The 17,376-nt window shown below is 40.8% G+C and overlaps 1 pseudogene; it reads right to left on the bottom strand.

Annotated features, from left to right (window-relative positions):
- LOC140943457 (uncharacterized) overlaps positions 1-16,378 on the bottom strand; it is a 53,798-nt pseudogene extending 37,420 nt beyond the window's left edge.
- Positions 16,379-17,376: the final 998 nt, after the last annotated feature.

Here is a 17,376-nt window from a genome sequence, read left to right as displayed (position 1 = left end):
AGCCAGTGGATGAAAAGATCGAAACATTGCTTCTTCGTTTTCCCAGCAAAGAAAACCCTAATATGGAGTAGGCATAGTTCGATTGGCCAATCGTGTTGCAGTATGACGTCAAAGCGAAGTGTCGGTTGATTTCTAGAAAGTTCTCGGGAATGAAGGTTTTTCACCCGAGTGTTCGCTTAACCAACCAAAAGCCACGCGCGTTTGTATCCGTTCGATAAACCAATCAAATCGTTGTTTCCACTCGTTTGTTGTTTCTGTTTTGTTCGCGCGTTTTCATTTCAAGGTCATACGAAAATTGCTTTAATAAGTTACATTGTTTTCCTTTCATCTGTGTATGTTTAATTCGTCTTTTCTCCCAATGGATTCCACGAATTCGATTCGATGTTTTACTCCATCCCAGACTCCTCTCTTTTGTAATAAACGCCGCTGACACGTGCAAATATGCTACCAACGAAACACGCGCTTTTTGCGCAATGAACGATCATGTCGAACGTTCAGTTTTAAGGCCAATCAAAACAAAAACAGTGCGGATTAAGAGCCTTTCCTTCCGGGTAAGAAAGTTTTTAACTCATATCTCAGTTACATGTAAGTCATTGAGCATTTAAAAAATTCATTAACGATAAATTTTCACGGCTCGTTCGACATACTCACTGTTGTCAGTTTTGATTTTTTTTTCAAGTGTAAGTTTTCTTTAGTCACAACTGTACTGTCAAAAAGGAAAATTAGTATTAAAAATCACAACGGTATTACTGCGTTGCAAATCGGCTGTGTTTTATCAATCGCGAGACTGAAATAAAAGTAACAAACTGAAGATGACATATAGACGTAGCACTGTTTTAACGCTTAAAAACTTTTTACTTTTTCTTGAAATAGATGCTCCCAACATTATAAGCTGTGCTCCTAAAATTTTCAGCTGTGCACCTAAAATTTCGGCAGTGCGCCCAAAAATTTACATCTAGTAGCACAAGTGCTTCCAAACTCAAATTTAAACTTTAAGCCCTGTTGCGGAATCCGGAATCCCAGAAAATGTTGCTTATGGAATCCGGGATGCTGAGTTTTGGAATCCGGAATACAGATCAAGGAATCTGGAATCCCAATAACGATCGAAATCAAGAATTCTACAGTTTTACAGAAAAATACTGGAACCCAGTACCTGGAATCAGGAATCCACTGCGTGGAATCCAGAATCCAAGACTGTGCTGGATTATTCCCTTACATGGGGTGAGCAATGAGTATGTATAATTATATACGTACTGAGATATACTCACTGAAAAGCTATGATGTAAATTTTCATATTACACGAATCTTTGAGCCCCAGGCTTTAAGCTCGGCTCACTTCTTTCGCCGATATTTTTTCTATTTGACCCCGTTTTTTGCCTTTTTCTCCCACTGCGGAGCCTGGTCCCAGGTTAATGACAGTTACGCTATGAAACTTGAGAATTTACCTTTGAATGACAAAATCAAAGCTTCGTGTCTCCAACACATCTTATCAATCGTTACAAACAACAAAATTGAACTTTGAAAACCTGTTAGGTCAACAAGTTTTCCAAAATCACAATAAAAATCTGTTTCAATCTTCTTCAAGTTTATCAAAACTTTTAAAGTACAGTTAAAGACTTATCTTTTTAAGAAAGCTTTTAATTTGTAATTTTATATTCTTATTACTATTATTATTTCTGTCCATTTATTATATATATATATATATATTTATTTTCTTGTACATATTGTAAAGCGCTTTAGAACATTTTAATAGTTAAAGCGCTATATTAAATGTAATAAATTATTATTATAATTATTATCAATCCCTGCTTTCTTTTGTATTTGTTGTATCATTTATACCTTCTTACAATTGTGTTTGAGCGGTTATTTTAAAGTTTTATTCCATATCAGGTACCCTGGGTACCAGAGGTTTTTTCCTCGTGTGCGGCGAGAAGCTTCGTCGGCCGAAGACCGAAGACACGAGCGTGACCGAAACCAAAAACCGCGCATGAAAAGCCTCTGGCACATAGAGTATCGATTTACAGACAGGGCTGGGGGGAAGACTAGCTTTGACTTGGCTAATGCGCTACCCCCCACCCACCCATCATTCTTTTAGACATGAAGAATCACTTAACTTTAAAATGTTCTATTCATATTTTTGTAATTTTCTCTTTGTTCTATTCACTTCAGTTTCTCCACTTTCGTTGGGCGTCTTGAGTGATCTTGAATTGCCTGTAGCTATCAGCGGTTTTTGCATGTTCTTCCCCAAACAGTTTAAGACGGATAGCTAATGCCCGCTGGTGAGATTGTAAAGCTGCACTGTAGTCATGCATGTTGTACTGTGTTACACCGAGTTGCCTGTAGCTGTCAGCAGTGCTTTCACGTTCCTCTCCAAATAGTTTAATACAGATAGCAAATGCGCGCTGGTGAGATTGTAGAGCTGCGCTGTAGTCATGAATGTTGTATTGTGTTACACCGAGTTCGCTGTAGCTGTCAGCAGTGCTTTCATGTTCCTCTCCAAATAGTTTAATACGGATAGCCAATGCGCGCTGGTGAGATTTTAGAGCTGCGTTGTAGTCATGCATGTTGTGTTGTGTTACACCGAGTTCGCTGTAGCTGTCAGCAGTGCTTTCATGTTCTTCTCCAAATAATTTAATACGGATAGCCGATGCGCGCTGGTGAGATTGTAGAGCTGCGCTGTAGTCATGCATCATGTATTGTCTTACACCGAATTCGCTGTAGCTGTCAGCAGTGCTTTCATGTTCCTCTCCAAATAGTTTAATACGGATAGCCAGTGCGCGCTGGTGAGATTGTAGAGCTGCGTTGTAGTCATCCATGTTGTGTTGTGTTACACCGAGTAGCCTGTAGCTGTCAGCAGTGCTTTCATGTTCCTCTCCAAATAGTTTAATACGGATAGCCAATGCGCGCTGGTTAGATTGTAGAGCTGCGCTGTAGTCATGCATGATGTATTGTGTTACACCGAGTTGCCTGTAGCTGTCAGCAGTGCTTTCATGTTCCTCTCCAAATAGTTTAACACGGATAGCCAATGCGCGCTGGTGAGATTGTAGAGCTGCGCTGTAGTCATGAATGTTGTATTTTGTTACACCGAGTTGCCTGTAGCTGTCAGCAGTGCTTTCATGTTCCTCTCCAAATAGTTTAATACGGATAGCCAATGCATACTGGTGAGATTGTAGAGCTGCGTTATAGTCATCATGTTGTGTTGTGTTACCCCGAGTTGCCTGTAGCTGTCTGCAGTGCTTTCATGTTGCTCTCCAAATAGTTTAATACGGATAGCCAATGCGCGCTGGTGAGATTGTAGAGCTGCGCTGTAGTCATACATGATGTATTGTGTTATACCGAGTTCCCTGTAGCTGTCAGCAGTGCTTTCATGTTCCTCTCCAAATAGTTTGATACGGATGGCCAATTCGCTCTGGTGAGATTGCAGAGCTGCGCTGTAGTCATGCATGATCTATTGGGTTATACCGATTGCCCTTTAGCTGTCAGCAGTGCTTTCATGTTCCTCTCCAAATAGTTTAATACGGATAGCTAGTGCATGCTGGTGAGATTGTAGAGCTGCGTTGTAGTCATGCAGTTTGTTTTGTGTTACACCGAGTTGCCTGTAGCTGTCAGCAGTGCTTTCATGTTCCTCTCCAAATAGTTTAATACGGATAGCCAATGCGCGCTGGTGAGATTGTAGGGCTGCGTTGTAGTCATGCATGTTGTGTTGTGTTACACCGAGTTCCCTGTAGCTGTCAGCAGTGCTTTCATGTTCCTCTCCAAATAGTTTAATACGGATAGCCAATGCGCGCTGGTGAGATTGTAGAGCTGTGCTGTAGTCATGCATGATGTATTGTGTCACACCGAGTTCGCTGTAGCTGTCAGCAGTGCTTTCATGTTCCTCTTCAAATAGTTTAATACGGATAGCCAATGCGCGGTGGTGAGATTGTAGAGCTGCGCTGTAGGCATGCAAATTGTATTGTGTTATACCGATTGCCCTGTAGCTGTCAGCAGTGCTTGCATGTTCCTCTCCAAATAGTTTAATACGGATAGCCAATGCGCGCTGGTGAGATTGTAGAGCTGCACTGTAGTCATGCATGTTGTATTGTGTTACACCGAGTTCCCTGTAGCTGTCAGCAGTGCTTTCATGTTCCTCTCCAAACAGTTTAAGGTGGATAGCTAATGCACGCTCCTCAGATTGCAGAGCTGCACTGTAGTCATGCATTTTGTTTTGTGTTACACCGAGTTGCCTGTAGCTGTCAGCAGTGCTTTCATGTTCCCCTCCAAATAGTTTAATACGGATAGCCAATGCGCGCTGGTGAGATTGTAGAGCTGCGTTGTAGTCATCCATGTTGTGTTGTGTTACACCGAGTTCCCTGTAGCTGTCAGCAATGCTTTCATGTTCCTCTCCAAATAGTTTAATACGGATAGCCAATGCGCGCTGGTGAGATTGTAGAGCTGCGTTGTAGTCATGCATGTTGTGTCGTGTTACACCGAGTTCCCTGTAGTTGTCAGCAGTGCTTTCATGTTCCTCTCCAAATAGTTTAATACGGATAGCCAATGCGCGCTGGTGAGATTGTAGAGCTGCGCTGTAGTCATGCATGATGTATTGTGTTATACCGAGTTCGCTGTAGCTGTCAGCAGTGCTTTCATGTTCCTCTCCAAATAGTTTAATACGGATAGCCAATACGCGCTGGTGAGATTGTAGAGCTGCGTTGTAGTCATCCATGTTGTGTTGTGTTACACCGAGTAGCCTGTAGCTGTCAGCAGTGCTTTCATGTTCCTCTCCAAATAGTTTAATACGGATAGCCAATGCGCGCTGGTGAGATTGTAGAGCTGCGCTGTAGTCATGCATGATGTATTGTGTTACACCGAGTTCCCAGTAGCTGTCAGCAGTGCTTTCATGTTCCTCCCCAAATAGTTTAATACGGATAGCCAATGCGCGCTGGTGAGATTGTAGAGCTGCGTTGTAGTCATCCATGTTGTGTTGTGTTACACCGAGTAGCCTGTAGCTGTCAGCAGTGCTTTCATGTTCCTCTCCAAATAGTTTAATACGGATAGCCAATGCGCGCTGGTGAGATTGTAGAGCTGCGCTGTAGGCATGCATATTGTATTGTGTTATACCGATTGCCCTGTAGCTGTCAGCAGTGCTTGCATGTTCCTCTCCAAATAGTTTAATACGGATAGCCAATGCGCGCTGGTGAGATTGTAGAGCTGCGTTGTAGTCATGCATTTTGTTTTGTGTTACACCGAGTTGCCTGTAGCTGTCAGCAGTGCTTTCATGTTCCCCTCCAAATAGTTTAATACGGATAGCCAATGCGCGCTTGTAAGATTGTAGAGCTGCGTTGTAGTCATCCATGTTGTGTTGTGTTACACCTAGTAGCCTGTAGCTGTCAGCAGTGCTTTCATGTTCCTCTCCAAATAGTTTAATACGGATAGCCAATGCGCGCTGGTGAGATTGTAGAGCTGCGCTGTAGGCATGCATATTGTATTGTGTTATACCGATTGCCCTGTAGCTGTCAGCAGTGCTTGCATGTTCCTCTCCAAATAGTTTAATACGGATAGCCAATGCGCGCTGGTGAGATTGTAGAGCTGCGTTGTAGTCATGCATTTTGTTTTGTGTTACACCGAGTTGCCTGTAGCTGTCTGCAGTGCTTTCATGTTCCCCTCCAAATAGTTTAATACGGATAGCCAATGCGCGCTTGTAAGATCGTAGAGCTGCGTTGTAGTCATGCATTTTCTGTTGTGATACACCAAGTTGCCTGTAGCTGTCAGCAGTGATTTCATGTTCTTCTCCAAAGGACTTTGTTGCTGTGCTTAGGGCTCGCTCGCATGACTTCATAGCTTCCGAATAGATTCCTCTGTTGTTGTAAACTATACCCAGGTTTAAGTAGCAGTCCACAAGCGCTTTAATTTGTATATGACCATAACCTCCAAAAAAGTGACTTTTGGGGAAGGTTTCTTTGCATTGCTTGAGTGTTTTTTCATGATAATTTATTCTTGACCAAAATAGTTTTTCAGGGTCTTGACTATTCCAATTCCACAGCAGCCTAGCCACAGATGTGTGAAAAGTTAGCAAACCAATTGAAGGTCTGACATCTTTTTCGAGGCACTCTAACATTTGAAGTACCAAGTGGCTGGTATTTTGTTTGATTTTAGTGTCAGCGAAAAACTTTGTAGCTGCACTTAAGAGACAGACAAATTGGAATTCGAAAGGTTGATTCAGCAAAATGTTTGAGTCCTTTTCAAACTGTATTTCATTGGTAGTTTTTTGTGCTTTGCTTTTCATCGGAGGAATAATAAGCAGCTTGCAATCTCCTACTGCAGAGGACAGAGGTAGTGATTTGTCATAGTAGTAACTGGCGTTGTAGAAGTCATTTAGGGACTGATAATAACAAACGAGGATCTGAAGAATAAGAAACTTTAGAAATAACAACTCTGGGTCGTTGCAATTCTCCAGTGATGAAAGCGCCTGCTGTAGGCAGTGGACTCCACTCTTCGTTTCTTCTGCTGTGAGGTAACAGATTCCTAAATAGCAGAAGGATTTGCCTTTTTCCTGATTAGAAACAAGGGACGATGCTGCTTGCAGAACTTTCACTTCAGAGAGAAGCTGATTCGTCTTTCCTTCTCTTCCCCACGTTGCTTCAGCAAAAGCTTTGGAAGTAAGTAGCTGCCTGTGGTATTTTTCATTTCCATGCAGGTTGGCTGCTTTTATGGCGGTATCGTATATGTCATCAAAGTTTTTCCCTTCACTCGCAGTCCAAAAAAGTGAGTCAAGAAACAACTCTCCCTTGACCAATATGTCAAAGACAGTGTCAGCTATTTTGGAGTCAAAACATCCCTCTACTAGGCTTTGAATAATGCTCTCCTTATCCTCATAAAATGCAATATATGCATCCATGGAATGCCCGGTGAGAAATTGTTTATTTAGTTTATCAAAGTGCGAGACATAGAATGCATTCAAACGACCCTTTGCGTTGAGAATCGTCTCTTTCATTTCAGTGTCTCCTTTCTCTTTCGAAAATGATTGCAACAGTTTGTGCATCGTGAAAGTCCCGGGTTTAGAGCCTGAATCAATCAGTGATTTCCTCCGAAGATTTTGTAACATCCTTTTGGCTTTAAAACCACTTTTGGTTCCTAAAACGGCCGCAGCGACCTCAGTAGTGAAGTTTTCAGGGAGAATGCTCAAAGAAATTAGTGCTTCTTGTTCTTGTGCAGTAAGTCTCTGGAAAGAGGAGTCAAAAATGAACTGTAATCGATGACTTGTCGGAGAATCGTGATTATCCAACATGCTCACGATATTTTCTGTAGAGGACGCCTTGAAATCATCTAGAAAATGGCGTGGTAAAGAATTATCTTCAGATATCAAAGAACACATTATTTTTATGGCCAAAGGAACTTGTCCGCAGATATGCGCGACTTCTGTGCAATCCGCAGGGCTCGCATTTGGAAGTAGCTCATGAATTATGCGTTGTGTAGAGGCTTTATCTAATGTTCTTATTCTTAAGCCTTGATGGCCCTGAAAATGAATGTCCATAAATAACTCAAGAGACTCTCTCGTGGTTACAATAAATGTCAGCCTTGGGTTTTGCCTGAGTATTTCTTCAAGAAGTTGCATGACCTCTTCCTTCACTTTTGGGCAACCACTTTCTAACAAATCATCGGCATTATCAAGGATAAATACAGACTGTTTTGATATTTTGCTGAATAGTTGGCAAATTTCATCGTCAAGGGACAGACGCCGATCGGACGGTTGATTGTCGATGGTTGGTTGCCTTAGAAGGCATAGAAACTTTGAAGTCAGATCTGCTTTTGACTGAAGTCCCCGTAATGAGACCCAATAGACAGGTAGCCCTTGAGACTGAAGCGCGTGTCCCACTGCAATTGCAACTGATGTTTTTCCGAACCCAGGTGAACCCCAGATCGACACCAGTCGGGTAGATTCGGAAGTTAGGTGTCCTATGATCTCTTCAACCTCGCTCTGTCGGCCGGTGAAATTAGGAACCATTGAAGGAAGGGAGACTCTTATTGGCTTCATACCTTTCATATACGGTGAAAGAAGGAAAGTAAAAATAATGAGGTAACATACGCAAAAATATATATACTACGTGTACCTATCGATAGAGTGGCAACGAGCAAATCATGCGTATTTAATTTTGCATAGTAATGGCATCCCTTTTTTCCAACATTTGATAGTTTCTTGGTCCGTTCCCAAGGCCGTTCTAATTGCAAAGATTAGTAAGGTGTTATGCATGTATCAAGGTTCCGGAGAAGAGTCGGTTCTCAGACTCCTGTGGCTCTAGATCTACGAACCTGCCATATAAAAGTTTGACGTGTCATGAGGGATTTTTGTTATTTATAGAATAAAATCGGTTTTGCAGAGGAAACGATTGGTAATATTTAGGGGGAAAACATAAGCTTTAAACATGTAATAATCGTTTCTCTTACCGGTCCAGCAACAAAATTACTGTCGGTTCGGTTTGTAAATAAATCTTTCTGCGATTTAATCATTTAAATCTCCTTTGAAATTTCCCGAGGCTTTTTGTTACCCGATTGAAACTAATGATTTGCTGCGCTGCTGTTTGAAATGTTTTCAAGGAAATGTGATGTGATGTACGGCTCGTCGGTATTTTATTTTCATTTTGTTATAAACTCGGCCAGGCCAGGTTTCTGAAAAAATAGCGTTGTTTTCTTTTTCTCGTTTGCTTCAGGCTTGTTATTCTTTTTCAGTCTTATTGTTGCGTTTGCGGGTTAGATTTTCGCCCCAACATCAGATTTTACAAGAGAAGCGACTATATTTTTCGTATCAAGCTTTCCTTATCTCCGCGTGTAATCTGACTTTTTTAGTGGTGAGAATTGCTCGTTTTTTTTACAAGCTTCTCTTCGTTAAAACTGCGCCGGGCATTAATGGCCCCCAAAATTAAGGCAATGTATAAAGTACTCATTATTGTTGACTGCCGGGGCACGGGCCAGGTTTGACAAATAAATTTAAGTAAATAAATACAGGAAGTCGCGACGGCGGGCTTGTGTGACTGACCACATTCAACTTCTGCCTCAGGATCAACCCGCGCCGCCGAGGTGGGCTGTGATTGGTTGACAACTGTCACACCACTTGGTCTTTATAAAACTTTTACATCAAGTGTAATTTACAAGTGTAGCTATTGTTGTCAGACTAAAAGAGGGTCCCAATGGGGTGGTGGCTTTTACGGTTATCGGCTAAAATTTTGGCTCTTCTACGGCTATCGGTTAATTTTTTTCAGTTACGGTTAACGAAAAAGTTAAAAATTAACTTCTTTTGTTTCAAAAAGTTAAATATTAATTACCCCGTATTTTTGCTGCGGAGCGACCGAAGGGAGCGAGCAGCAACATAATCAGGATTTAAAGGAAATATATAAGGGGCGACGAATTCTCGAATTCATCACTTTTTACCACAATGCATTGCATTTAACCACACTTTTTACCACAATGCATTGCATTTAACCAGAGTGCATTGCGCCACGAACAACTCAAATAAAAACAGGGGGAAGTTCGGTGGGTGAGAGAGTGCATCGTTCGCTGCTCAGACTTAGAGTTTTCTTTGTGGCAAATTTTCTACAGCACGGTTAGAAGTCTTACCAAATTTTAAGACACGTAGGAGTCTTTCAGATGAGTACGATGGTTAACTTGGGGATTGGATTTCAATTCAAGAGCCTTTTTTGACTCAAGAGCCTTTTTTGCTCTTCGACTCCACAACACGGGGGATATACAAATTCCAGCTTGCTAGAAGGTGCTGTGAAAGTGAGAAAATGTCATGCAATGCTATTCTTAAGAAACTGTATGAGCCGAAAATGGATGTGACTTTGACTATTCGCTTCAAAATAACAGCGGAAATCGAGATAACAAAACATATGTTTTGTGTCCTACTTTGCAGACGAGGACGTGTATCGGCGTTTTGAAAAGCATAATTATGTTCTTTCATTTATTTATTGCCATGGAATATGCGTTTACATTGTTTTTTCACTCTTAATAGCTCGGTTAATGCGGTTGGCGATCATCTTGCCGGCGGAAGTTTCATGGAAAAGGAATAAAATGAAAGACTTTTCCTAAAGTCTACGTAATCAGTCTCTGTGGTGTAGTGGTTAAGTGTAGTCGCGTCGAGTCGAAGGTGCCGGGTTCAAATTCTACTGAGTTATTTATTCCTTCTTTCTTTTTTTGCCCGTTTTTTGTGTTGTTGTTTTCTATAAATATATAGCTAAATAACTGTTACTTAATAAAGTGCAACAAACAGCAAGAAAAGTATTGTGTTTCCAGAGAAAATATCGTGCACCGTATATTAAATATATGGATAAACGATCTGAATTTCTATTATTTCCTACAATTTACTGTGGGAAACCAGAGTTGATAACCACTTGATCATTTTCTGAACAACGTTCCCACGAGTTCTTTCTATAGGCTGATAGTCATTATTCTAGTACTTTCCAACATGTAAATAGGACATTCAATGTCATTTTTGATTCTTTTAAGTCTCACTGCCTAACTAATGCTAGTATCAACAGAATGTGCCGCAGCATTACTATCTTTTAGATACCCTAGTTTATATCTTTAAATCAAATAAAGGTCTTCGGATCATCTCGGGATGAAGTAAGCTATTCTTTTGAAAAATTTTAACATTTTATATATCAAAAGGTTGAATACTTTTTATAAAGTATTCCACTTCTAATATTATTTTACACATAGAAATGTCAATAGTCAATTTAAAAATAATCTTCGTGAAAAAGCAAAAGCAGACACGCAAACGCCCAACTCAAGGCCGGGGCGCGACATTCATTATAACAGAAATGGCCGTTTTCACACTAGAGAAGGATTATTCGTGTGAGACTGGTTATCCGTTTGTTGATTCGCGTCAGATAGGTAATACGTTTTAATCTGAAAATGGAATAGTTTTAATTTTGAATGAACAATCTGCCTGACTTTTGAAGACGGGATTATCCGCTCCAGATAGCCTGTGTACAGCCGCCCCCTCCCCCGCAGAAAAATCGGAGAAGGGGTGTCTGTGGGGACGGCGCGACTGTACACAGGCTAGTCTCAGACGGATGATCAATTTCTAGCTCTAGTGTGTGCCTAGGTCTTGGTTAACACCTACAAGGCGCTTTGCCTAACGTGCGTACGGAGTCACACTAGCCGGGAAGTAAAAAACGCAACCATAAGTAAGTTTAGCACCTTCCTTAAAAGTAGCCAATCTAGGTAACAATTTCTTTTACGGTTAACTCTTTTTTACCCTATTTACGGCTAACGGTTAAAATTTTTGAATTTTTACGGCTATCGACTAACTTTTTGGCCGTTTTACGCCTATCGGTTAACCCCATTGAGACCCTCCTAAAACAACGGGTGTGTTCCTTTCGGCGAATCCAAAAACGGATTTTTCATCCTAGATTTGCCAGATTTCGCGGCCGAAAGGAACGTGAAATCCGAAATTGGATTTGTAACCTTAGTAACCTTTCGCCAACGCGTGCAATATACATGACAGCCTCTCAAAAAATGACGAGTTTTCTACTGTTTGACAAATTATGCGATTATACCGTGCAGAATTTAGTGGTCCGCAGTTCGAATAGCGACGATGGAACATATAAATCAGACAAAGAAAGAAGCGCATTAAAATTGAAAATTATCAAAGAATGTCGACCAGTTTGATCCAGTTCCATAGCTCGAATTTTTTTATGTAACACGATCGAGTTCCTGTCGCGTCTACAAGCGAGTTTGTAGTTAGATAGCAGTTCATTTGTTACTTTTACTTATTTCTGATTTCAAGCAATCTTTAGAGACAGCTCCTGTTAGAGACAAATGGTTAGTTTATGGATATTTTAATGTACCAGGAACAATCTTCTAATGTTTTCAGATGTTTTGCGGCAAATGACAGCAACGAGGAAACTCTACGGCCTCTATGGGAATACTTCAACTGGAAATACCGCTGGATCATCTGACTAATTTCGGATCCACTGTGAATGGAACAGCGCAGATCACTAATCCGTTAATCTGGATTTGGATTCTTCGGATTTCAAATCCAATGAATCCTTTTTCAAAAAGGATTCACCGGATCAAAAATCCGGTTTTGGATTTGCCGAAAGGAACGCGAAATCCGTTCTTAGATCTAAAATCCGCTTTTGGATTCACCGAAAGGAACACACCCGTTAACGACTATACTTTTAAATTACACGACGTAAAAGTTTTATTACATTGATCCCAGATTACGGGTTTCGAATTACGGGTTACACTTTTTGAAGCTCGATCGAGAATTTTTCTGCCTATTGCAACCCAGTCTTGCGTGGCTCTATTCTCCTGCCCCCTCGCTAGGCCTAGATACAAATATCCGGATATTTTTTAAGATACCGTAAAATTCCGAAAATAAGCCCCGTGGCTTATATTTTTCAAAGGCCCTTTTCGAGGGGCTTATTTTTGGAGGGGCTTATATTCGAAGGGGCTTATCTACGGAGGGAAATTTGCGTTTCAAAGTCAATTGGGCTAGCCCTTATAGTTGGAAGTAAACTTACCATTTTTGCTTTGTTCTACTTTGTATTTGAGGTCAATTTTCCAAGAACAAGCCCCCGGAGGGCTTATATTTGGAGGGGCGACTTTACGGAGGGTTTTTTGCGTTACCGGTTTGGGGAGCTTATATTTGGAGAGGCTTATACATGGAGGGGCTTATTTTCGGAATTTTACGGTATGTAGAAGATTTTGAGATATTTAGAAAATCTCATGATATTTAGGAAAAAATTGTGATAATTAGAATTTTGTTACGAAACAAGTACTGAAATCATGTTTTTCTTGGAAGCTACTGCAATGCTCATTAGGGCATGGGCATTTTAGTGACGGAAATTCAAACAAATCTTCACATATGGGCCTGTCGTAATCAGATTCAGCAATAATCTCCATTATAGTATGTGCCATGTGGCTATTGGGACTGTGCAATAATTATCAGGAGGGGGGGGGCCTAAAACCAGAGGGGGGGGGGGGGCATTACATAAAATTGCTGCCAAGATAGGGGGGCTCAAAGTAAAAGCACTCATTTGACGGAGGGGGGGGGCCTTAAGTTTTATTCGAAATGTAAATAAAATTAAACGCAATAAAAGATTCTCAATACAGGCATCATGATAGACTGTAACAAATATCAACACGAACAGCTGTTAAACGATTATTGAAAATATTCCATCAAAATGAAAAGCAAATTCACAACTGATCAATTTTTTAGCCGTCTTCTAATTAATTGAGCTGATCCTATGTAAAGCCTTAATCATGAACTTGTTTTTCAGCTTCCCCCATAAAACAATGGGAATCAAACAGATCTCGTAGACAAGCTTTGTCGGTTTTTGATGTGACAAAAAGTAATGTTTCTTCATGGACTGAATCGGTTTGCAGAATTCCATATATATGTGGCTCATAATAAAGTTCAACAGGCTCTCCACTCAAGGATCTAAATATAATACAAGCTCTTTTTCGTCTGTTATTTGAAGCGTTCAATCTCCTGTTCTTTGATTTTTTTCTCTGCTCCTTTCTCTTTCTGGCTTCAGAAATTTTAGATTTTGAGCCAATGTTGTAAGCACCCCGGTACTTAGCAAATGCTTTGTCTAAATCTTCAATCAAGCGATCAACATCCTTCTCGATACTAGACGTTACATAATAACGTTTGTCATTATTGAAGCTGTGATGGTAGCTCAGTCCAGTTTTGAGTTTACCAGTGTGGTGGGAGGGTGCGACGTTATTTTTAACATAACAGAGGGGGGGTTAGAACTATTTTTTTTTGTTTTGGAGGGGGGGGGGGTACTGTCTAAGTTTTTGCTAGATAACTCTAGTTTTTCAGCCCCCCCTCCTGATAATTATTGCACAGTCCCTAACTGAATGTTCAACAAAATGGCTGAAATTTGTGTTGCCATTCTAGATAACCGGCTATTTTTTTGTGTTTTTACTGTAATATTTATGAAATGGAGCCAGATATTTTTGAGATATTTAGAACATTTTTGAGATACTTAGAAAAAAAATCGGGAATTTTCGGAAACGTGTTTAGGCGATTTTTCGTGATCTAGGCAGGATCTAGGCCTACACCTCGCCATCCTCGCGTCTCGCTCGGATGGCTCGTTGGCAATAAGACAACTTTTTAAAAGATATTGTCGCGTTGATCATGGAAGATAGGAATGTTTTGGGAATCGTTTAGTTATGACCAAAGTCCGTTTCTCTATAGAAGTAGATGCATGATTACCCATTTTACAGGTAATAAGAGCCACTAGGGTCATCCTTTGGCTGCCTATTATTGACTGACCTTTCAATAAACTATGTAGGTATGTACTGCAGTCAAAGTTGAACTCCCCCATGAATTAGATTATTTCAGTACTGTTTCTTAACCACCTGAATCAGTGGGCTGAATAAAAAGCAACACTCAATACAATCATTGTTAAGACATCCCATTTGCACCTCATCCAGTCTTTTCCGTGTTTTTTCAGGGTTAGAAGACGAAACGAAGAGTGAATCTAAAAACGAGGTAGTCTGAAATCAATTCGGAAGCTACGCTTGGAAAGTAACTGGTACACGACCTTCCGGGTCATTCTAGTGGGAAATTAGCGTCTCAAACGGAAAATCGTCCTTTTTTCCCGGTCCGAGGTTCCAAGTGGAAAATCGTGTTCCATTATTTCTTCAAACCAATCTTTGATAGCTGTTTCAAACAGGCTTTCTCAGTAAATTAGAATGATTTGTGGTAATGGTAACTGCCAGTCAGAACGGAATTTATCCGTCTTGAGATTTGCTTAGCATTCGCCCAAACCGAAATCTGACCGGTTTCCTGGAGTCCTAAATTCAGCGTTTCACGTTTCGAGTAGACGATTATTCAATATCTTACCTGAATTGTTAGGTTGATTATCACATTCGTCTTGTCCTAATTTTAACTTGTCTATCTTCTTTTCCAACCTTGTAATGTCTTCTTTGCTGGCAGTATCCAATTCGACTTTTTGCTTTAAATTGTTGATGTCTGAACTTACACACTCCAGACCTTTAGCTTCTTGTGCTTTTAACATGGCGATGTCGTGTTTTGTAGCAGTGTTGTCTGCCGCTTGTTTCATGGCCGATGACAGGTTTCTTAGATCGCTAATATCTGAACTTACACTCTCAAGAATCATGGTGTAGTGTTGCGTGTTCGTATCATGACGTTGATCTTGTGCTTCTTTTAATGCGTTTATCTTTTTTTCTAACACTAAAACGATATTTGCAGCATCTTCTTCTTTTGTCTGCTTTATGGAATTTAATAAAGCTTTTAGCTCACTGACGTCTGAGCTCACCTCCTCAAGACATTTGATGTACGCCCGCGTCTCGTCTCGGATTGTTGCTTCCAATTTACGAACTTCATTTGTGGGAAAGTCTGACTCCGTCAAACTACCAAGTGCGTCAATTGAGGCTGTCGGGACACCAAGGGCTTGAAACGCGGCTTTGGCATAATTCACGCGCTGGTCAAACGTCGCCTTGTCCATCTCAGAACTGGTAGAGTGACAGAGCGAATTTCTAAGAAGACGAAGCTGATCAATCGCAAGTGCAGTGGTCTCCGTCATGTTTCCACCCGGGCTGACCACGCATGCGTGGAAACTACCATAAGGTACTGCACAGGGCTTCACGTACAAATCATTTAGTGTGGTGAAGGAACCAGTACTGGCTGGTGGGGCAAAGGACCTCGCAAATATAGTAGCCTGAAACAGACTGGTACAATCCCATTCGATGTAGGACTGAAGAACAGGAACTTTAGTCTTCTTGCCACTTTTTGCTTCTTCAGAGTCAAACATATTTCTGACAGCAGTGGAATCATCCCAGAGCTGGAAACCAGGGCGATGTCCATAGGTGGAGTCCCACATGGTTTTAAATGTCTGCCGTAAGGCTTTGGGGAATTCATTTAATACTAAGGACGAGAACTTGAAGAAATTTAATTGTTCGTCAGTAAACGGCTGCAGTGCTGTCATCTCCACTTAGAAAACGCAGTAGGTGAAGGAACTAAAATTGATGAAAGAAAGAAATTATCAACAATTAAACTCAACTCCCCTTCATTCCCAAAAATAGCGTTTTTCTTCGGTGTATTTCGCGATCGCATGCTTTTCGGCGACCCTATACGAGTTGGGACGGCACAAAAATATAGATTTAATATAACATTGTCCAGCTATCAGAGGGAGAAAAGTGTCTACGAGAAATGCTTCAAGAGTAACTGACAGACAAACAGAAAGCCGGTTTAAATCATATATATTGACTTTCAGTGGGGGCCTGGTGGGGTACTTTATAATTAGGAAGTTTTTGGCGGGGATATGTAGCTGGTCCCCTGGAAACCTTAGCCTATACTAGACCCGCTACCCTGTTTCACTGTATTTCCCATCTATCGACGCTTTGTTTCCTATCAAACTGACTTGCGGCTAAATTTGTATTTGCCAATCTTATTTTTCAGTTTATTGTCAATTCCCGGTTTTCCTAGTCTAAACTAAAATCCTCGATTAGCCTTGGCAGCTGGTGGAATCGCCACGTCAGCGCGCATTGAGGCAGAGAGTTGCGAATTCACGCTCGAGAGAATGGCGGCTTCGTTGCCAAAACCTCACTCGCATGCTAATCCTCAATCAATCGATCAGTTTTCTCGAAAATGACACCCTATTCTAGACACATACTTTCTGATTTCTACATACCTATATAGCCCATATATGGAAGTAGCTACCCATGTGGTGAGGGCTCTATCGATAGTTAAGTTGAGCCAAAATGAACAGTTGGATGCGTTGTGCATAATTTATTCATGCAAATAAATCTAGACGTTTCGTTAATTTATTTTGCAAACTACTATACAGCGGTTGTTCTTTTTGGTACATGATTGTTTGCTTTCTTCATCATCTTCTTTAAGAAAAGAATTTTTATACACAACGTTGCGGGTAAAAGTCAAAGAAACCGGCACAATGCGTCATTTGATTTCATGATAAATCAAAGGGAAGGAGGAGCAGGAATTTCTATTTAAATCAGTTATACCGTAGGGCTTTAAATTTAAGTTACACTCGGGTTACAGATAATCAACTCCCTTTGCGTTATTTTGAGATTCACTATATATACGGCTGCGAATATGTCACTGCTGACTCATCATAGAAGTTGATTAGTGGCGCTGTTATAATCAAACCCTATCGAAACGGAGTTATTTCCTTATACATTCAGCATGAATTGAACTTAACCTGCACGCAAAAACGAAGTAAAAAGCCGCTTTTACCCACTGATCGCGTTTGCTCCAATAAAATCGATACTGAACCGCCTAAAGTAATTTGTATTTCGAGATATCGTAATTGTTGTCGCAGTCAAATTTTGCTTCGTCGGTAAAACTGTCGAAACAGCTTTACTTTTTTCCGCATGCCTCTGTACGGAAAATATCTTTCC

Source organism: Porites lutea, chromosome 7, assembly GCF_958299795.1.
Source record: "Porites lutea chromosome 7, jaPorLute2.1, whole genome shotgun sequence".
In the NCBI taxonomy this organism is placed as follows: domain Eukaryota; kingdom Metazoa; phylum Cnidaria; class Anthozoa; order Scleractinia; family Poritidae; genus Porites; species Porites lutea.
This window is presented reverse-complemented; position numbering and strand designations above follow the sequence as displayed.